At 35.8% G+C, this 23,770-nt stretch overlaps 1 long non-coding RNA gene across 1 annotated transcript; it reads left to right on the plus strand.

Moving 5' to 3' along the window:
* Nucleotides 1–2,672: 2,672 nt before the first annotated feature.
* On the plus strand, nt 2,673–3,874 carry LOC116656280. The gene is made up of 2 exons (XR_004311248.2): nt 2,673–3,576; nt 3,660–3,874. It is a non-coding gene; the product is annotated as an uncharacterized LOC116656280 (long non-coding RNA).
* Nucleotides 3,875–23,770: the final 19,896 nt, after the last annotated feature.

Raw genomic sequence — 23,770 nt, forward strand, 5'->3', positions numbered from 1 at the left:
TAAAATAAACAATATAAAAAATTGAAAAAGAAAATAAAAATGTTTTTTGGGTGAAATAAAAATATATGTTCACACGTTGTCGGCCAGAGGCAGACTAAGCTCTGGAAATATTTTCAAAGCGGTCCACAAACTTTCTAAAAGGAACGGCCTACTAAGACAGAAAAAATGTTAATAACATAAATCCTTAGGTTACTCTGATGCTTTTTTCGGTTGGCATGGAAACGGGCTACTGGTATAAAAAGGACTTATAAAAGTTTACATTTTTGGAGCAGACAATCCGTTTGGGTCAGCGATTGGGAAAAGCTTTTTATCTTGCTCGGCACAAATTATGTATAAGGTGCTCTAAAATTATTTACCTTCGAAATCAAATTTAATGAATTTTTAATTGATTTTCCTTTGGGACGAGCAGGCAAGTGGAAAAATGGAGAAATAGGAAGTTCAATAGCTTAGATAGAACTCAATTTAATAGACAAGGAATAAGGTCTTCTCACCTTTGTGACACCTGTATAACCAGATCAAATACCAGATACCAGAATAATACCAGAATACCTGTATAACCAAAAATAACCAGATTAAATCCAATCATCACGAAATAGATAATATTTAATTCAAATATCGACTAGACACCTGAATACATGGATCCCAAAAGCGCAATCAAACCAGAAACCGTAAAAATCCAAGTATTCCCAGAGTTCAGGCTTAGAACCCCAAGTCCGAAAACATTGTTACATGCTCCATTCTTAAGCTTCGACTTGGACCTGTACCTCACAAACCTCGGAGAAAATAAAAAAATGTGTATAAATAGATTACACTGTGAAATATGTGATTTAGCTTTCCATAATATGCAGACTCTACGTGAGACCACCCACCACATAATATACAGGCAGGGGAATGAGAATTAGTGATGTTAAAGGACGATCTAATATTATTTGCAACTCCACGTCTTCCCATATGACTACCCGGCGCGTAGGCGTCCGCCTCCCCAAACAATCCAACCGAGCCGAGTTTTTTTGATTGAATGCAAACCAGGAGGCAGATGAATTTGCCCCACACAAAGCAGCTCGTAAAATAATCCAGCTTCAATTAGCAAATCAACTGGCTAAGGATGGTGAAAATGAAGATCCGCTAGCTTTACATTGGCGGGAATTTTCCAAGAGCTGACGTCCAATGTCCAAATGTGGCTGAAAGTCAGTGATGTTGGAGGCTATGATCGCAGTTAATTGTGCGGAGTAGATAGAGCTTTGGGATTGCAAACTGACTTGCACAGAAAATCCAACTGTAGAGAACCCTGCGTAACCTATACCGGATACAGTCACCGGAGAACTTATCTTCCGCAGCTGCAACAGGTCCGTCAGCGTTCAAGTGACTAGATGCACCTGCGAGCCAGAATCGAGCAGCGCTCGTCAGGGCAGTAGAACTCCGGAGCGGTTCCTAACCAGAATATTGGCAGTGGCTAGCAACACCACATCACCAAAACTATCCTTAGCGACAAGAGAATTGACGGCGGCGCGCGCTGAACGAAAAACAGCGTCGCTAGGCGCTAATTGACCTTAGGCGACAAGCTTAAAAACCTTGGGCAGGAGTTTATCACGTGAGAATGGCCATCAAAGAGTTTGTGATAACAAATGAAGAGTTACCTGGATGAAAATGACTACGTCGTCCCACCGCAAAGTATGGTGCATGTGATTTCGTCGTCAAATCCAATGTTATCCAACCCCTAGCTTAACTAATCTAATACAATATATAAACATAATTTTAAATCGGATGGGTCATATCCTGTTTGTCAATCTTCCCCTCATTAGTGTCTGACACCAAGCAATTATCCCAGACTAAACATCCAGCTCTAACTGTAATCATATTTCTGAAACTTTTCCACGGTCTGAGCCAGACTAATAAACAAGAGAATCGGCTCGCCGCCGACAGTCCGAATTTGATATATCTTCCGATCTTATCAGTTTTCACCAATGAGTCAACTATTGCATCAGCCAATTGTCCGTTCTCTTAATGTCTCTTTGGACAATGGTTTAGATCAGTGGTTCCCAAACTTTTTTCTGTCATGGACCCCTTTGAGGACTTTGCAGGATCCGGTGGACCCCCTGCAGCACTCCCTAACAAATAACCGCAAATCTCCTCGTTCTGTGATATTCAATCTGTTCCTTTTTTTTGTTAATAAGTTTGTAACGGCACTAAAACTTTTTTCGACGAGATATGATGAGGGAAACGCTATGAGAAGCTTTTGCGTGATTGCCCACAGTCCAGGATATTTTTTAGGTATTTCTGCCTGCAACCAAAATTTCTGATACCCTTTTTTAAATGTCACTTTCAGCTCCTCATTAGTGCTGAGCTCGAGTAGCTCCTCTTGTAATATCACATTCTCCACTTCTGTTTCATCAAATGGATTTATGATCCATGGTGGTATTTCCATCGACAGAATGTCTTCAAATCTAGTATTAAAATCACCATGCAGGGCAATCAAATGTTGAATGTATGTCTGAATATCTTCATCAAGGCATTCTACCTGCGATAAGTTTGAAAACTGTGAAAATTCGCGCCGACCAATATTTCCCTTCATAAACTTCAATTTACCAATAAAAGCTGAAATTACACTCTTTGTTGTTATTAAATTAAGGCTGTCCCCTTGTAATTGTAAGTTGAGCTCATTAAATTTTTGAAACAAATCTGTCAAATAGGCGACGTCTGCTTTAAAATTGATTAGGTTTTTTTTTAAATCAGGATCTTTGCTGTCCAGAAATTCTAAAACTGAATTGAAAAGTGAATAAAATCTTGATAAGCATGCACCTTTCGACAACCAGCGTACTTCGGTATGTAACAGCAATCGTTGGAAATCTTCATCATTTTCATCGCACAATTGTGTGAATAAGCGCGAATTTAATGCATTGCTTCTAATTTTGTTAACTGCATTAATCACAAATTAAAGCGATTGGTGCAATCTGTCACTTAAATTTTTCGCTACTAGATGTTGTCGGTGGATAACACAATGAATTGTAGTTACCTCTGGTATAATTCTTTTAAGATGGCTTATAAACCCACGATATCGCCCGACCATGGCAGGAGCTCCATCTGTTGCCACCGAAATAACGTTTGTGAATGGAATCGATGTTTCTTTAAAAAAATCACTGAGAACAGCAAATATTGATTCACCTTTAGTGTCCGTCTTCAAAGTTCTTGCAAATAGTAACTCTTCATGGATTTCTTCGCCCATAACAAATCGAACATATGCCAATAATAATGCTTCGTTGCCAGGTAAAGTTGACTCGTCCAGTTGAATAGAAAAATGAGTTGTTTGCAGATAATCACACAAGAAACTTTCAACATCAGAGCTCATTTCATCAATACGTCTTTGTACAGTGTTGTTACTCAAGGGAATTTTTTTTGAGTATGTCTAATGAAGATTTGTGCAGAACAGTTTTTAAGACCTCTTCAACAGCAGGTAAAATTAACTGTTCTCCAATGGTGTGCGGTTTTCCAGATTTTGCTATGAGTAATGAGATATTGTAAGATGCCCGCAAGCCATCATCATTGCTTTCAGACGTTGAAGCAAACATACTGTGCACGGTGGGTCTTTTTTCATATTTTTCTTTTAATGTTTGGAAATATTTTAAATCTTTATCTTTTTTATCTGGATGACACCTTCTTAGGTGCTCTTCCAGCTTTGATGGTTTCATGGAGTCATTGCCCAAAACTTTGTTGCATAAAATGCATGTGGGCAACCGTTTGTCTGCCTGTGATGGAAGAAAACCAAATTTTAAATATTCAACACTATACTGACGACACTTCTTCTTAGATTCGGTCATGTTTCGTATCAATTACCAATCTGCAATGTAAACAATAAATAAAAAACCGAACAATCAAATACCTACTGAACTTATATACTTCCATAAAATAATATATTATTATAAATATACCTATCTCATATAGAGTAAGGTTGGTTGGAAGAGATTTCTTTCCATTTAATTAACATTTTTTGTAAAAAAAATTGTAAAGTAAATAATATATGAAATAAAAATACAACTCGTTAATTAAATAACGCAAAACCTTACAGTAGTTTGTCGAAAATCAAGAGAAGAATCGATTCCACTAATAAAAAAATTAGGGTAAAATTTTATCCAACAAAATTGAAATTATGCCGTGTTTGATTATTAGTCAACTTTTGATTAACACAGGTCTTACGCTTTTTGATTAACACGTTATTGTATATACCCATTACTTTTTTATTGTTTTTATCCCACAGGAAGGTGATACTACTCATGATAATAAACAACTTTTCCTATGAAGCCGCTTCCGAAATCTCGAAAAAAATCTGTTTTTCCATACTTCCATTTCTCGAGATTTCAGAAGTGGCTTCATAGGGAAAGTTCTTTATTTACATGAGTTGAATCACTTTCCCGCGAGAAAAAAACGATAAAAAAGTCACGGTGTATGCATATAACAAATAGGCAGGTATGTACTTATACTTACTTTTGCGATACTGGTAATCACTAGGTAATATCGATTCACTTTACTTTTAGAAAGTCTGGAAACAAATTATGGACGTTTGTAGAGGTGAAGAACTTGCTGAGCTTCTCGATGTTTTTTAAAATACATCGATGTTTTTCATTTTTCCAAAACATCGAGGTATCGATGTTTCCATCGATGTTTTCTGCACCTCTACACGTTTGAACAAGTATTGCCGACGGGACGGTTGCCGGCAGCGGCGCGTCGACGACAAGTCTCGACGCGTTGTACTGAATATGGAACAAATTTTTACAATTTTACAGGGTTTTACAAATAACAGTCGCTGAGCTTCTCAAAATATTATCTGCCTAAAGTGATAGAAGTCAAGCCAATATCTTAGTTCTTCACTATCGAAACCAAATTAATTTTCATTCACCCCCGCTTACAAAGTGTAGACCCCCATTTTTTGTTAGACCCAACGTAGACCCCCGTCGAGTCTCCCGTGGACCCCTGGGGGTCCACCTGGACCACTTTGGGAACTACTGGTTTAGATTTACAAATAGCCCTTTTTGAGGTTTCTCTCTTAAGCCGAGGTTTGATGATAAACCGATAAGATCAGCAAAGTCAGTCTTGTCTTGATTGAGTCTTGAATCGGGATCGCACTAAGCTCAAATAAAATATAATCGTGGAGTGAAAAGTGGGTTTAACATTAAAAGTCGATTTAAGTGAAAGTTTGTTAAAATATAAGAAATAAAATACAAATTATTTTTTTAAAAATAAACTTTGGAACAAGTTTAATTGGCGCCCATAGTGGGGCCATGCTAAAAAAAGGTGTTTCAAAATAAAAAAATTATTGAAATAAAAAATTAATTTAAACAGAAATACCGGCGTGGTCCTAAGAAAACTCATAAGTTCCCATAGAAAATCGGTGAAAGTTAACCCACAAAAGACAACTCCCAAAAAGATTATATTAAAAAAAGGAATATAATAATTATAATAAATAACAAAAAACTTTTAAAAAAATACATTAAACAAAAAGCATAAAAATAGAAAGGAAAAACATCTATCTAAATAAAGTGAAAAACAAAAAAAACTAAGTGAAATAAAATTAAATATTCAAAATAATATTTCAATAAAATAAACAATAAATATTGTTAACAAAGAAACCAATAAAGATAAAAAAATAAAAAAAAGACAGTGCACAAAAATCCCAATAATATCATAAAAAGACAATCAAAACAAAATAAAAAAAACAGTGTAAAAAAATCACAATAAAATCACAAAAAGACAAGACAAAAAAAAAAAATATATAAAAATAAATAAAACACAATAAAATACAAATAATAAGAAAGTGTAAAAAACAATAAATTGCAAAAATCGCAAGAAAGTATAAAAATATAGTAAAAAAGTTAAAATCACAAAACAATATCCATCGTAAGAAGAATAAAGAAGGAGAGAAAACGCAGGGGAGAGACGACATCAACAAGAAACAAGAAGACATCAAAGAACCAGAAAAGAGCTACCAACACCGTGAGGATAATTATAATTATTAGCTATTAATAATAGATATAATATCTAAATTCATATTATACAACACCAAAAAAGAAAGAAATTACTAAAAATAAAACAATCTGGAAGACATAATTAAAAGTTTAGAAAATTTAAACATGGCAAACGGAGGTGGAGCTAACACACACATGATAGGTAGTGGACTAGGTAGTAGCAGTAGCATAACGATGGAATTAATAAACAGACTAATTAATGTCCAATTGAATGATTTAAATGCAAAGGTAGATGATCTAACCTCGAAGTTAGAAAACAAAAACAATTCAGTAGAAGATTACAAGGTTCAGATAATTGACCCGAACGTTAGTTGTGAAATAACTTTGGAGGTGGTAAAAGCACTTCCCAAATTTTACGGGGAGCAAACCCAATATGTAGGCTGGCGAGAGGCAGCAGAAACAGCAATGGGATTATATAAAATAAACAGTGAACAATATTTTATTGCACTAACAATATTGAGGAATAAAATCATGGGAACGGCTCATGATGCGCTTACAAACCATGGTACAGTACTAAATTTTAACGCCATATTATCTAGACTGGATTTTATCTACAACGATAGAAGACCAATCCACGTACTAGAAGCAGAGTTAACAGAACAGTAACAGAATTTTATAATGAAGTTAATAAAAAATGACCTTATTAATAAATAAAACCATTATGACATATGGCAAAGAATAACAAAAGAAACAAATAAGATAATTAGAAATAACGCCTTAAGAATTTTTATCTCAGGCTTGAACGGATCAATTTCAAAAACCTTCTCACTAAATCCAACTGATCTTCCTAATGCCCTAGCAAAAGTTCAAGAGCTTGAGTCAAATAATTTTAGAGCTCAATTTGCTAACAGATATTATGGCTTTCAAACTGAGACAAATAAACAAGCCAATTTCTTGAGGTTCAATCCAGCCCAGCAAAAACCAAATTATAATAAACCACGGGCAGGGTATCAATGGGTGAACCATCAAAACCAAAATTGGCCACAACGTAATAATCATGATCATAATAATTTCCAAAGACAAAATTTCCAAGGTCATCAAAAAGAAGAACCAATGGAAATAGATCCATCAATCCAAATTCTTAATAGACCTAAATGGCAATCAAATAATTTCCGTCAAGGGAATTATGCAACCCAAACCCAAGATCGTCCGTATTTCAATCACACAAATGAACAAAATTTTGGTCGTCCGAATAATACTTTCCAACAAAATCAAAATGGTCCAAATTTTCCGATAAAAAGGTTACATGAGGGAACAGTAAATCACCCGCAAAATAAAACAATGAAAGTTAACAACATACAAGAAGATTGTTTTTTAGAAGAAGGTCACGAACAAACCTACCTTATTTAGTACGAATCAACAAAAAATATAACAAAGAATTTATAGTGTTAATCGATACAGGCGCAACAGCTTGTTACGTTAATAGCAGAATATTTTCAAATAAAAACGAAATTCCAATACACAAAAGAGTATCAACGGTCAATGGATACTCGATAATAAAATATTACCAAATAATAACAATTTTTAATACAAAATACATCTGTTATGAAATCGAAGGGTTAGAAACTGACTTGTTAGTCGGCTATAACTTACTGAGAAAAATAAGAGCAATAATAGACACGAAAAGAGGTGTCATTTGCTATCATGGGAATGAGGAAAAGTTACTTTTTCATAATAAAGTGTGTAACGAAAAAACTTCGCACACCGAGGAAAAAAGTAATCATTCTCTAAATGAATTCATGATGAACAAATATTTCAACAAGATAAAAGGATCCAAATCAGATTCAGTCAAGGTTGAAATAAACAGCACAAAGTCCGAATTCGTGAATAAAGAAATTAAAAGAATGTTGGATGAAAATATAATTCGACCCAGTAGGAGCCCATATAATTCTCCAGTATTTTTAGTGCCAAAAAAGGGGAATAATGAAGACGGCACTCCAAAATTAAGACATGTAATAGACTTTAAAAAATTAAATGAAAATACAATTCCTGATAGATACCCAATTCAGGACCCAAGCGTTATTTTAGCCAATCTAGGAAAAGCAAAATTTTTTTCCACAATTGATTTGGAATCGGGATTCCACCAATTACTTATGAGAGAATCCGACATAGAAAAAACGTCTTTTTCTATAAATAACGGAAAATATGAATATCTGAGAATGCCTTTCGGGTTAACAAATGCCCCAAGAATTTTCCAACGAGCCATGGATGATATACTAAGAGATCAGGTAGGAAAAATCTGTCACGTCTATATGGACGATATTATAATCTTTTCAAATTCATTAGAAGATCATTATACCGATCTGGCCAAAATAGTTAACATTTTATTTGAAGCAAACATGAAAATTTCCTTAGAAAAATCCAAATTTTTTTTAAAAGAGACAAGCTTCCTTGGTTACGTAGTTTCACACAATGTGATTAAAACGGACCCAGAAAAAATAGCAGCAATTCAAAAATACCCAATACCAAAAAATATTAAGGAACTCAGAAGTTTCCTTGGGTTAACAAGCTACTATAGAAAATTTGTCCGCAATTATGCTTTTATAGCAAAACCATTGACCACGTATCTAGGAGGCCAAAATGGAAAAATATCAAAAAATATATCCAAAAAAATGTTAATACAGTTAGATGATGCCGCCATAAAAGCGTTTAACGACCTTAAACAAAATTTATTAAATCAAATCGAATTAGTCCAACCAGATTATAGTAAAAAATTTATTCTAACTACAGACGCTTCAAACGTAGCACTGGGAGCGGTACTATCACAAGAGGGCAAACCGATAACGTTTATATCAAAGACCCTAAATAAAACTGAACAAGCGCACGCAACTAATAAAAAAGAATTATTACCAATAGTATGGGCATTAAAAAATCTCAGAAATTATTTATACGGAGTAGTAGGAATAGAAATACATACTGATCATCAACCGCTAGCGTATTCTATATCCGACAAAAACCCAAACATAGCAATGAAAAGGTGGTATTCATTTATACAAAGCTTTACTCCAATTATTAAATACCAACCAGGGACAACAAATGTCGTGGCAGACGCTTTGTCGAGAATACAAATCAATAATCTAACCCAGTAGTTCCCAAAGTGGTCCAGGTGGACCCCCAGGGGTCCACGGGAGACTCGACGGGGGTCTACGTTGGGTCTACCAAAAAATGGGGGTCTACACTTTGTAAGCGGGGGTGAATGAAAATTAATTTGGTTTCGATAGTGAAGAACTAAGATATTGGCTTGACTTCTATCACTTTAGGCAGATAATATTTTGAGAAGCTCAGCGACTGTTACTTGTAAAACCCTGTAAAATTGTAAAAATTTGTTCCATATTCAGTACAACGCGTCGAGACTTGTCGTCGACGCGCCGCTGCCGGCAACCGTCCCGTCCGCAATACTTGTTCAAACGTGTAGAGGTGCAGAAAACATCGATGGAAACATCGATACCTCGATGTTTTGGAAAAATGAAAAACATCGATGTATTTTAAAAAACATCGAGAAGCTCAGCAAGTTCTTCACCTCTACAAACGTGCAAATGAATTTGTTTATAAATACGAATGTCAAGGAGAAACGTTTCTCATTTCCGAAATGTCATAAGGAAATCTGAATCGATATTAGTGCCATAATTTGTTTCCAGACTTTCTAAAAGTAAAGTGAATCGATATTACCTAGTGATTACCAGTATCGCAAAAGTAAGTATAAGTACATACCTGCCTATTTGTTATATGCATACACCGTGACTTTTTTATCGTTTTTTACTCGCGGGAAAGTGATTCAACTCATGTAAATAAAGAACTTTCCCTATGAAGCCACTTCTGAAATCTCGAGAAATGGAAGTATGGAAAAACAGATTTTTTTCGAGATTTCGGAAGCGGCTTCATAGACAAAGTTGTTTATTATCATGAGTAGTATCACCTTCCTGTGGGATAAAAACAATAAAAAAGTAATGGGTATATACAATAACGTGTTAATCAAAAAGCGTAAGACCTGTGTTAATCAAAAGTTGACTAATAATCAAACACGGCATAATTTCAATTTTGTTGGATAAAATTTTACCCTAATTTTTTTATTAGTGGAATCGATTCTTCTCTTGATTTTCGACAAACTACTGTAAGGTTTTGCGTTATTTAATTAACGAGTTGTATTTTTATTTCATATATTATTTACTTTACAATTTTTTTTACAAAAAATGTTAATTAAATGGAAAGAAATCTCTTCCAACCAACCTTACTCTATATGAGATAGGTATATTTATAATAATATATTATTTTATGGAAGTATATAAGTTCAGTAGGTATTTGATTGTTCGGTTTTTTATTTATTGTTTACATTGCAGATTGGTAATTGATACGAAACATGACCGAATCTAAGAAGAAGTGTCGTCAGTATAGTGTTGAATATTTAAAATTTGGTTTTCTTCCATCACAGGCAGACAAACGGTTGCCCACATGCATTTTATGCAACAAAGTTTTGGGCAATGACTCCATGAAACCATCAAAGCTGGAAGAGCACCTAAGAAGGTGTCATCCAGATAAAAAAGATAAAGATTTAAAATATTTCCAAACATTTAAAGAAAAATATGAAAAAAGACCCACCGTGCACAGTATGTTTGCTTCAACGTTTGAAAGCAATGATGATGGCTTGCGGGCATCTTACAATATCTCATTACTCATAGCAAAATCTGGAAAACCGCACACCATTGGAGAACAGTTAATTTTACCTGCTGTTGAAGAGGTCTTAAAAACTGTTCTGCACAAATCTTCATTAGACATACTCAAAAAAAATTCCCTTGAGTAACAACACTGTACAAAGACGTATTGATGAAATGAGCTCTGATGTTGAAAGTTTCTTGTGTGATTATCTGCAAACAACTCATTTTTCTATTCAACTGGACGAGTCAACTTTACCTGGCAACGAAGCATTATTATTGGCATATGTTCGATTTGTTATGGGCGAAGAAATCCATGAAGAGTTACTATTTGCAAGAACTTTGAAGACGGACACTAAAGGTGAATCAATATTTGCTGTTCTCAGTGATTTTTTTAAAGAAACATCGATTCCATTCACAAACGTTATTTCGGTGGCAACAGATGGAGCTCCTGCCATGGTCGGGCGATATCGTGGGTTTATAAGCCATCTTAAAAGAATTATACCAGAGGTAACTACAATTCATTGTGTTATCCACCGACAACATCTAGTAGCGAAAAATTTAAGTGACAGATTGCACCAATCGCTTTAATTTGTGATTAATGCAGTTAACAAAATTAGAAGCAATGCATTAAATTCGCGCTTATTCACACAATTGTGCGATGAAAATGATGAAGATTTCCAACGATTGCTGTTACATACCGAAGTACGCTGGTTGTCGAAAGGTGCATGCTTATCAAGATTTTATTCACTTTTCAATTCAGTTTTAGAATTTCTGGACAGCAAAGATCCTGATTTAAAAAAAAACCTAATCAATTTTAAAGCAGACGTCGCCTATTTGACAGATTTGTTTCAAAAATTTAATGAGCTCAACTTACAATTACAAGGGGACAGCCTTAATTTAATAACAACAAAGAGTGTAATTTCAGCTTTTATTGGTAAATTGAAGTTTATGAAGGGAAATATTGGTCGGCGCGAATTTTCACAGTTTTCAAACTTATCGCAGGTAGAATGCCTTGATGAAGTTATTCAGACATACAACATTTGATTGCCCTGCATGGTGATTTTAATACTAGATTTGAAGACATTCTGTCGATGGAAATACCACCATGGATCATAAATCCATTTGATGAAACAGAAGTGGAGAATGTGATATTACAAGAGGAGCTACTCGAGCTCAGCACTAATGAGGAGCTGAAAGTGACATTTAAAAAAGGGTATCAGAAATTTTGGTTGCAGGCAGAATTACCTAAAAAATATCCTGGACTGTGGGCAATCACGCAAAAGCTTCTCATAGCGTTTCCCTCATCATATCTCGTCGAAAAAAGTTTTAGTGCCGTTACAAACTTATTAACAAAAAAAAGGAACAGATTGAATATCACAGAACGAGGAGATTTGCGGTTATTTGTTAGGGAGTGCTGCAGGGGGTCCACCGGATCCTGCAAAGTCCTCAAAGGGGTCCATGACAGAAAAAAGTTTGGGAACCACTGATCTAACCGAAACAGATTTATCAGATAATGAATCAGAACATAATACAATTCATTCCGCAGAAAGCAGTTTTGAGAATGTAATTGAAGGAACAAAAAAGCCACTAAATCAATTCAAAGCTCAACTCTTAATCACAACTGGAAGATTCACTACTCACGAGTCAATAAACATATTTAATAACACAAGACATATTATTGAATATGACACTCCAGAAAATTTAGTATCAATTTTGAGAGAATACATTCAACCAAAGGTAACTGTAGGCCTCCATTGCACACTAGAAGATTTATATATTATACAAAAACCTTTAAAAGATAACTTTGTAAACAAATTTCTTTTTACAAAAATTTTTGTCCAAGACGTAGAGAACGATGAGGATAAAGCCATAATTATTGAAGAGACTCATTGCCGCGCTCACAGAGGTTTAGAAGAAAATTACAAAAAAATAAATAGATTGTATTATTGGCCACAATTATTTAAAAAACTAAAGGAATATATAAAAAACTGCACAATTTGCAACCAGAACAAATATAATAGACATCCCATAGAAATACCAATAGGCGAAGCACCCATACCAGTTAATGAAGGTGAAAATCTTCATATCGATATATTTTACGCAGATAAAAAAATGTTTCTTACTTGCATCGACGCGTACTCAACAGTAAAGGAAATCGAAAATAAATCTAATATTGAGAATAAAGTTTTGGAACTCTTACAACATTATCCTTTAGCAAAGATAATCATGACAGACAATGAACCAAGTTTTACATCAGCACAATTCAGATCATTCATAAGCAGAAGTGGTCTAATAATACATTTCGCTGATCCAAGGCACAGCACTTCGAATGGGCAAATTGAAAGCGCACATTCAACACTTACAGAAATAGCTAGGTGTATTAAAGATGAATATAATCTTACAGATTATTCAGAAATAATTATAAGAGCTGCTCAAAAATATAATCAAATGAAAAACCATCCGACATTTTATATAATAAAATAAATCATAACAATATTCCAATAAAACTACACCAGGCTCAAACTAATATGCTGAGTACCCATAACAAAGACAAAAAAGAAAAAACATATAATGTAGGAGAGATAATATACGATAAAAAATATGGGGAGAGAAATAAGTTAAATCATAGATACAAAAAACAAGTAGTTAAAGAAGATCAAAAAAAATAAAGTAATAATAAACAACAGGAATAGAATAATTCATAAAGATAATATTAAGTTTTAAAAAATCCTTTTCTAACTTACAGGTGACAATGATTCTCGCACTACACCTATTTCTGATCATAGTATCAACAACGTCCGAAATTATAAATTATTCAAATCATGACTTCTTCCTTTACAAAGACAGTAAAGATGTCCTAACCTACGACTCTTATGCTGAGTTATTCCATGTCACCAACATTAGTTTTTATAAAGAAATTATTGAGACAGAGTACAACCATATAAAAAATACTAACAATGAGAAATTATATTGGGAAATTTCATACAATTTAAAAACTATTAAATTAATTTTATCACAATTACTCCCATCAAGAACTAAAAGGGGTATTAACGAATTAGGAACTGTGTTAAAATGGTTAGCAGGCACCCCGGACCATGATGATGTTGTGACAATAGAAAAAAAAATTAACGATCTTATTGAAAATAATAACAAACTGCAAATTATAAATTCCAAATTGTTTGAGGAAATAAAAACACTCTCATATAATTTAAAATCAGTTTTTACAAGTCAGGAATTACCTCTAAGAAAACATCGTTTACACTTGATTACTTATGATTTACAAAATTTAATAGACACAATAACTTCAGCAAAGATTGATGTATTTAATACCAAAATTCTAAACAATGATGACATTGAAGAAATATATAAACATGAATTAAGACCCGTAGTTATTACAGACTTAATGGACCTTTCGGAATTTAAAATCGCTTTGCATAAAGAGTTATTTATAGTCTATATAAAGTATCCAATTATTAAAAATAGATGCGACATATATTACGCCAGAGCAATTTCCCATAATGATGGAAAATTAATTTTAAGTAATCAAGTTGCAAAATGCGAGGATACATATTACGAAGTAGATAATTTTAAAAATGAACTATTCAATAATTATTGTATATTAAGCAAAGAAAAATCATGTTTCACTCGTCTTCTAAACGGTGAAAAATCATTATGTAATAAAATAAGAGAAAAGAATAAAAAAATAGACATAATTCAAGAAGGTGCCACATTAATAAATGGAAATAATATTGTAAATGATTCTTACTTGCAAGGATCATATCTAATAACGTTCAATAGCACCACAATAATTAATAATATATCATATACGAATATAGAAAATAAGATATTAAATTACATTACCGCCCACAATTATAATAATTATAAAATATCCGAATATATTATTTCAAACAATTCGGAACTATCATTTGATAATATAAATACACTAAACCAATTGTCCGATTGCGTCTTGAATCGGGATCGCACTAAGCTCAAATAAAATATAATCGTGGAGTGAAAAGTGGGTTTAACATTAAAAGTCGATTTAAGTGAAAGTTTGTTAAAATATAAGAAATAAAATAAAAATTATTTTTTGAAAAATAAACTTCGGAACAAATTTAATTTGCAGCTAGCAATCTGCTTCATTGTGCTTCGTTCTGCTGCCTAGCAACTCCAATGCGACGTCATAATTTTTGTCCGTGAGACGATCAAACAGTCTCCAAGGCAGACTGACGAGGCAGACTCACGAGGCAGGACCGCAACCGCTGAACCTTCTCGACCCGACCTATCAATGGGTTTGTGTCTACCGTGGTCGAGACAGTGAACCTCCATTAAAAGTGGGAAGTGGCAGAGACAGCAAAGCCTGGAAAGTTCTGCGGTTATCACTTTCGAACTCGCCGGAAACAACCTGGAGCGCCGCATAATCTCCTGGTCCAGAATAAATCGTGCCTCCCTGAGGCACTCCCTGGGTTCCCCTTCTGTTCGATCAAAGTTCGCATCGTTGAAGTTGACACACAGATCGCTCCTGAGTTCTGAAACTTCCATCTCGAACAGCTCCTTGTGTGTGCTCTTAAAATCCACGACGATCCGCATGTCTCCACTGATTTCAAGGAGGACAGCACCTGCGGGTAACAATCACACATTATGGTTATAACCTTTTTTTATATATATTTTTGTTTTTTTTTTGCGGTTCTTATTGCATACGTACAGCCCACCTCCCGTCCAACCGACCGACGTTGCCGCGTAACGTACGGCAGATTAAGCGACAGATTAAGCGAGGAGTAGGAGAAAGTTATCACGAGGAAGAGTGTTGCACAGTTAAGGCGATTAATATGAGCGATTTAAGATATTTAGTGGAGCAAAGTGACAAGATGTGTTAGAGACCATTGTAGTCCGAACATAATGCCCTGAGTGGATCATGTTGGCCATATGTCGAACTACAATGGCTGAGGAGTAGAGGACGAAAGTTTCTTGGCCTTCTACTAGGAACGTTAAAATTAACGCGTGTTAGTAAGTGCTGGCTGTCTAAATTTCCATAAATAAGATTAAGGGTTAACGGTTTGTTAATGTTGTTTAGTAAAAGACTAAAGTGTTTAGTAAAAGTACGATAAGAGGGAAGGTAAAGATTTTCATCCCAATTAAGTCCACTAAGAGCGAAAGTTTTTTTGTACAGATTCAATGTGATATTGGTGTACTCCGTACTGAGGACTCCAGAATCACGATCCATACTCAAGAATCGGACCGACCAATGATGAATATAACGTTTTAGTTATGTACGGGTCATTAAATTTTTTTGAACATTTTTTTATAAAACCAAGCACACTCATAACTTTATTGACCCATAGCTGCATTGTAGATATATGGTCGGTAAATTTAAGTCTCAAATCTAATAGGACACATAGATCGTTAACTTGAGTTAATCGTTCTAACGCCTTCCCATAGAGAAAGGTCATAGCCTGGTGAGGACTAGATCGGTAAAAAGACATGAGTTTACATTTCGATCCATTAAGCTTTAAGTTATTTGCAAAACTCCAATTTTGAACTCCAATTTTTCTCTTCCTTCACTTCATAGCGAACGGTCGTGATTATTTTTTGCGCTTGCGATAAATTCTATTTTTGCCAAACGCGGGTTTGAAACCTTAATTTAAACACTTTGTTTTCATTACTAATATTGTGTTTTAATATTAAAGTTATACCCGTATCGCTACGCGCTTGTGCAGTGCCATATTTGGGTGAGCATTTAATAAAATTAAAAAGTCGCAATCCAAATATAGCTCTGCTTCTTTTTTACTCTCTGCCTTTTTAATTTTTGCAGTTAATTGCTGCTCTTATCTTTTTGCGCGCATTTCTTTACACTAGCGCTCTCCCGTAGCTCTCTCTTTACTAACACTCTCCTCTACCTACTCTTTTATTAACCTTAGTTGGTACAGTGGTTGAAGGCTTATTTGTTTAAAATAAAAAAAAAATAATAATAATAATAATAGAATATTTAATTTTTAATTTTTTTTTAATTTTTCTAATTAATACTTTAAAATGGAATACAATGTTGTCTGCTCTTTAAAATTGTGCAATAAGCCGATATCTGCGTCCCAGGCCAGCATCTATTGTTGGCTATGCGAAAGTGTCTCACATGCCAAATGTGCTGGCCTTACTGCATCTGTCTCGGATGCCATATCCCGCCGTGTTGGCCTCCATTATTGCTGCAGTGGGTGCCGAGCTGTCCAAGATGAAATGAGATCATTCATGCGACAGACCAAGAGTGGGTTTAAAGATTTGATCGTTGGTTTCCGAAAAATCAACGATCAACTCAGTGCGCTGGATGTTCAATTCAATAGCCTTCAGCTGTTAAATGAATCTCCTAAGCGGAAAAAATCTGCTACTAGGGAAGTTGCAGCTCCAGTAATCGCAGAACAGCTGGATCCTCCCGCAATAATGCAGCCGCTCATTTCCCTTGCTACTCCAAGAGCAGGGACGGTAAATGAAAAGTCAGCACCCGAATTTACCGTAGTAGAGCAAAATTTGTCTGCTTTGTCCTCCATGGCATCACTCCAAGTGATTCCCAGGAATACCCTTGAATTAACCCCCATAGCTTCCACTAGAAATGGTAACCCGCCGCCCGGACCCCCGGAACGGACTGATGCCGCGGTATTACCGACCGTGGCACCAAAACCATTACAGGTAATACCACCTGTTAGACAAATATTTGTCTCACGGCTAGCCCCCGATACCTCGGAGATTGATATCTCGGCTTATACCAAAGCCAAAACCAAGGCCGTTATTAGAGTGGAAGACATTAGGAAATTTAAATACTCCTACTCGAGGCGCATGTCATCCTTCATGATACGTGTGCCAGTGCCGATGTTTGTGACAATATGTTCGCCTGGCTTCTGGCCAGAGGACATATTTGTACAAGAGCATCAGCCGAGTAAGGTAAAGAAAAAAAATTCGAAGCCTCCTGGAGTCAAGCTCCCAACATCTGTCCAATCCGACTCTTCAAAAAACTAACACGTTCTATCAATCTTACCTATCAGAACTGTCGGGGCCTAGGTAGCAAGCTCCCTAGACTTTATTCTGATAGTCTTTCCTTTGCGTCCCATATTATAGTCTTTACTGAAACTTGGTTAAAGCCGGAGATCTTTTGCTCCGAAGTTTTTCCAAGTAGGTACACCACTTTTAGACGTGACCGACCTCTGCGAAGAGGAGGAGGAGTCTTAATTTCTATTGACTCCAATTTCGTTTCTGAAGAGGTCAAGTTACCAGAATTTGGTGATTTCGAATTTATTTGCGTTAAAGTCATATTGTCTGCTCAATCATTGTTTATTACATGTTCTTACATTCCACCATCTTCCGAGCCGCCTACATACTGGCACTTGTCGGCTATACAGGCTGTTACCAATCTTATGTCAGATATTGACCTTCTGATAGTTCTTGGCGACTTTAATTTACCAGAACTCAATTGGTCAATTACTGAAAATTTAACATTCTTATCACTTTCCACCCATCACGATTTCACGGCGGGCATCTTTGACTTGTCCCTAGGCCAGATCAACCATGTTAGAAATTCGTTAGGTCGGCTTCTTGACTTATGTTTTGTATCTGATCCAGATAGTACCACACTTTCCAGAGCGTTGCCCCTCTCAACCCCTGAAGATCCATACCACCCAACGCTTGGAGTTTCAATTGAAACCAATTCTGGTGTCAATCATAAGCCTTCCTGCGTATCAAAGAAGATTCGTTGTTTTCGTAAGGCTGATTTTCGTAAACTTAATTTATTAATTGATACTTTTGACTGGTCCGATATTCTGGCATGCACTGATATAAATATCATCCTAGATAAATTTTATTTGACATTAAATTCATTTTTTGACTTAAGCGTGCCGTGGAAATATCCGTCCGCTACAAATAATCCCCCTTGGTTTACAAGGTGCCTAACAAAATTAAAAACATATAAAGACAGGCTTTTAAATAAATATAAAATAACCTCTAGCAGCATAGATTTCTCAAGATACTTAATAGCTCGGCTAAATTTCACCGTGCATAACGCTGAATGTTATAAAAATTATATTCGCCGCTGTCGGATTCAGTTCACTCAGGATCCAAAGCAGTTTTATAACTTTGTAAACACGAAGCGTAAACATATATCTTTTCCTTCCCTACTTACGTATCAAAATTTATCAGCGACTTCGGATCAGGCCATTGCGGATTTATTCGCAAAATTTTTCCAAACAACTTATTTACCTCCTAACACTTCAGATCAGCCATACGCTTACAACAATCAACCAACTAATAGTATATTTGTTCCATTTCTTTCTGAAAACAATATACTATTGGATCTTCAAAAGGTAAAACCAGTTTATTCGCCAGGCCCCGACGGAGTACCAGCCTGTGTGCTAAAATACTGTGCTAGGGCTCTGTGCAAACCCTTTTCAAAAACTATTTAACTTATCTTTGGAATCTTCGATTTTCCCCTTTAAATGGAAGGAATCTTTCATAATTCCTCTGCACAAAAAGGGGAAAAAATCCGATGCTGCCAACTACAGAGGCATCTCAAAATTGTCAGCGATTCCAAAGTTATTCGAAAAATTAATAACTCCTCATTTGCAACACCTATGCTCATCAATAATTTCTCCATGTCCAACATCCATGTCCAGCATGGTTTCATTAAGCGTCGCTCTACCACCACTAATTTATTGGAGTTGACATCCTTTGTTTTAGATGGCTTCCAAAAGGGACTTCAAACTGATGTTATTTACACAGACTTTAGTAAAGCATTTGATTCAGTTAATCACTCACTCTTGTTGAGTAAACTAAATCTTTTGGGATTCTCAACCGACCTCATTACTTGGATCTCCAGCTATTTAAATGGAAGAACACAGAGAGTCTTATTTAAAAATCAATACTCCCGCTTAGTCCGTGCCACATCTGGTGTCCCTCAAGGAAGCCATCTTGGCCCATTACTATTCACTCTTTTTATAAATGACTTGCCCCCATCCATAACGAACGCGCTGGTACTAATGTACGCAGACGATGTTAAGCTTTGTCTGCAATATAAGTTCTCGTCTGCCCAAAACAGACTCAAGTCGGATCTTGACAATTTTCAAAAATGGTGTTTAGCTAATGACTTAGTAATTAACGGATCAAAATGCAAACTTATGTCTTTTTATCGTACTAGTCCTCACCAGGCTTCGAACAATCTCTCTGGGATTGCCTTAGAACAATTAACTCAGGTTAATGATCTTGGTGTCCTCTTAGATATAAAACTTAAATTTTCCGACCATATTTCTTCAATGGTTAATAAGGCTAAAGGTGTTGTCGGTTTTATTAAAAGATGGGCTAAGGAATTTAACGACCCTTACATTACTAAAAGCTTATTTATATCCTTGGTCCGCCCGATACTGGAGTACGGTTCATGTGTCTGGTGTCCCCAATACGGTGTTCATCAAGACCGCATAGAATCCGTACAAAAAAACTTCTTATTATTTGCTCTTAGGGGACTTAACTGGGACGCAAATCTTCACCTACCTTCGTATAATAGTAGACTCCTACTAATAAACTTACCCTCCTTAAAAAATCGTAGAACAATGCTGGGTGTCGTTTTCCTACACAACCTTATTAATGGTGATGTAGATAGCCAGCACTTACTAACACGCTTACAGTTTAACGTTCCGAATAGAAGGACCAGAAACTTTAGTCCTTTATTCTTAAGCCATTGTAGATCGACATATGCACAGCATGATCCCCTTAGGACTTTATGTTCGAACTACAATGGTCTGTATAATATTATTTCTCTTTCTTCCCTGTCAAATTTGAAAACCTCCATTTTAAATTACCTACAAGAACACACTAATTCTTCCTCGTTTTCTTTATAATCCTTCTATTTAAACTTATATACTATACTCATTATACTAACTCGAATTTATTCCCGCGATTAGAGCCGTACGTTATGCGGCAGACGCCCCTCGGTCGGTTGGGCGGGAGGTGGGCTGTACGTATGCAGTGGGAACCGCGCGAAAAAAAAAAGTTTATCCAAATCGGACTGGGCACTAGTGAATTCATACTGAAGGCCCAGCTTAACGTCATCAGCGTACCTAAGTACAAGTGAATTGCTTAAGGCGAGAGGCAAGTCGTTAATAAACAGTGTAAAAAGTAGGGGTTCAAGATGGCTTCCATGGGGTACCCCAGATGTTGCGCGGACTAAAAGCGAGAAACACGTTGGGTTCTCCCAGATAAGTAGCTCGAAATCCAAATAAGAAGATCGCTTGGGAATCCCAAAAGACTGAGTTTAATTATAAGAAGCGAATGCTTAACAGAGTTAAATGCTTTACTGAAGTCAGAGTAAATTAAGTCTGTTTGTAAGCCATTCCGGAACCCATCTGCCATAAAAGATGTTAGCTCCAATAAGTTGGTAGTGGTGAGTGGCGCTTCATGAAGCCATGCTGGCACGGAGTTATTATTGAACTACATAGGTGTTGCAAATGTGGAGTGATAAGTTTTTTAGAAAGCTTAGGAATTGCTGACAATTTAGAGATGCCTCTATAATTTGCAGGGTCGAATTTTTTCCCTTTTTTATGTAGCGGATTAATGAAAGATTCCTTCCACATAAGGGGAAAGATCGAAGTTTCCAGCGATAGATTAAAAAGTTTAACGAGCGGTTTGCACAGAGCCTCGGCGCAGTTCTACAGAACACAGCCTAGTACTCCATCAGGGCCCGGCGAATACACGGGCTTGACCTTAAGAAGATCCGATAACACACTAATTTGATCGAAAGATGGGAAAATATAAGGTTGGCTGATTGGATATTATAAGTGTAAGACTGGGCTGAACTGCTGCTAGGTGAACACGTAGTTTGAAAAAACTGTGCAAAGAGATCGGCCATTGCCTGATCAGTTTTCGCATAAGAGTTCTCAAACGTAAGCAGTGGGCGAAAATATATTGCATGTTTACGCTTAGTGTTTACAAAGTTATAAAACTGCTTCGGATCCTGAGTAAACTGAATCCGGCAGCGGCGAATATAACTCCAATAACATTCAGCGATATGCACGGTGAAATGGGACCGAGCTACTCTTGAATAACTAACTTTACAGCAGGATACTCTATGTTTATTTAAAAGTCTACTCATACTGTTCCTTAAATTTATAAGGCTTGTAAAATAATCATATTCGTTGAAGCAGACGGATATTTTAACGGCACACAAAATATGTTGAAAGTGCAAAAATATGTTCCTCCCACTTGGCCTGGGTAGCTGGGTCCAATCGTTGGAGCACATGGACAATGATGTATGACATAATTCTCTTCGGAGATTTCCAAAGAACGAACTGCTTCTAAGGCTGAGTCGCTTAGACAAGATAGCAACCTCTGCAGCTTTTCCACCTTACTTGTGTGAGGATTGCAGCCCACGATTGTTCGTGCACTAAATTCGTATAGCTTACCTTTATCTGTCGAATGTAATTCTGTCGTTAATAAAAATTGTGTTATGCAAATTGTTGATAGTTCAAGAGCACAAAAGTCAAAAATAAATTTAAAAGCTCCGAAAAAGTCTGGTTGTTAACCCAAGTCTACAAAATCTCTGAGCCTGGGCCTACCTTTTCGTTGTTGCATTGGCAATAACTATGAAGGCAAGGGTTTTGTCTTGTAATAAACCGAAGATTCCATAGAAGGACCCTCCTCAGAGTTCCTCCTCTCAAATAAATAGCCCCGGACATCTAGCGAGTATCCGCACCGTATGCGCTTGGGTTGCGGCCTACAAAAAGTAGCTTGGAGAAGGTCCCATTTGAAATGAATCAACAAAAGATTGGATTTAACATATTGAACTATTAAAAAAAAAATACATAATAAAAAACAATCTTACCACTCGTTACTCCTTTATGGGCTTTTAATTTTGTCTAGGCTCTGTTTTATTGGATTAAATTGATCACGTGATGAGTCATTAAAAGGGGGCCCATAAAGTGTTGAAGTGATAACTTTACAGGCATTAGCAATTTAAAGTTTTTAAAGTAGTATTTTAAAGTAAGGAGGGTCCCAACCTTCATTCTTTTGGCGATCAGATAAGGACCAACTTGGAGAAAAAATAAAAATAAACAAAAAATAAGGAAACTAAATAAAATAACAAATGCTTTGCTTTGGAAATATAAAAAAAAAGAAAACGAGGCAGATCGGCCAGGTATCTTACTCCTAGGGCGATTGCTAGATAATATATATACCAGATAATCAAAATGTGATGACAGAATCGTATCTGCTGAAAACCGAAAGACATGGCACGTAGTTATTGTAAAATAAAAATATCTCTGAAGATCTCAAGGGGAATAATAGGATGTTCAGCGATTGAACATTAAAATAAGTAAAGGAATTAAATTTAAGAAAATAATATGATTTATTTTAGAAATACCGAAAATATATTCCCCGCCTTTTTTTTTTGTTTTTTTGCTAAGCGATTTCGAATCCTAGAGTGGATTAACGATTAGTTCGTAAAACTAAGCCTTAATAAAAAAAATAAATAAAAAATAAAGAAGGATGTCAGAGTCGTAACTGCTCAGATTATGACAAGAGCGAGGAAACCTCGGAGCCCATTAGATTACCCAATTCAGAGCCAATAAAAATACAAAATATTTCGGAAGAACTGAACGGAATATCTGGATGTGATTGCTTATCTTGATGAATTAAATACAGTAAAATAATTAATATAAAAAATTTAAAAAGAAAATAAAAATGTTTTTGTGTGAAATAAAAATATATGTTCACACGTTGTCGGCCAGAGGCAGACTGAGCTCTGGAAATATTTTCAAAGCGGTCCACAAACTTTCTAAAAGAAACGGCCTTCTAAGACAGAAAAAATATTAGTAACATAAATCCTAAGGTTACTCTGATGCTTTTTTCGGTTGGCATGGAAACGGGCTACTGGTATAAAAAGGACTTATAAAAGTTTACATTTTTGGAGCAGACAATCGTTAAAGGACGATCTAATATTATTTGCAACTCCACGTCTTCCCATATGAGTACCCGGCGCGTAGGCGTCCGCCTCCCCAAACAATCCAACCGAGCCGAGTTTTTTTGATTGAATGCAAACCAGGAGGCAGATGAATTTGCCCCACACAAAGCAGCTCGTAA

The sequence above is a fragment of the Drosophila ananassae genome (assembly GCF_017639315.1).
Source record: "Drosophila ananassae strain 14024-0371.13 chromosome Y unlocalized genomic scaffold, ASM1763931v2 tig00000119, whole genome shotgun sequence".
In the NCBI taxonomy this organism is placed as follows: domain Eukaryota; kingdom Metazoa; phylum Arthropoda; class Insecta; order Diptera; family Drosophilidae; genus Drosophila; species Drosophila ananassae.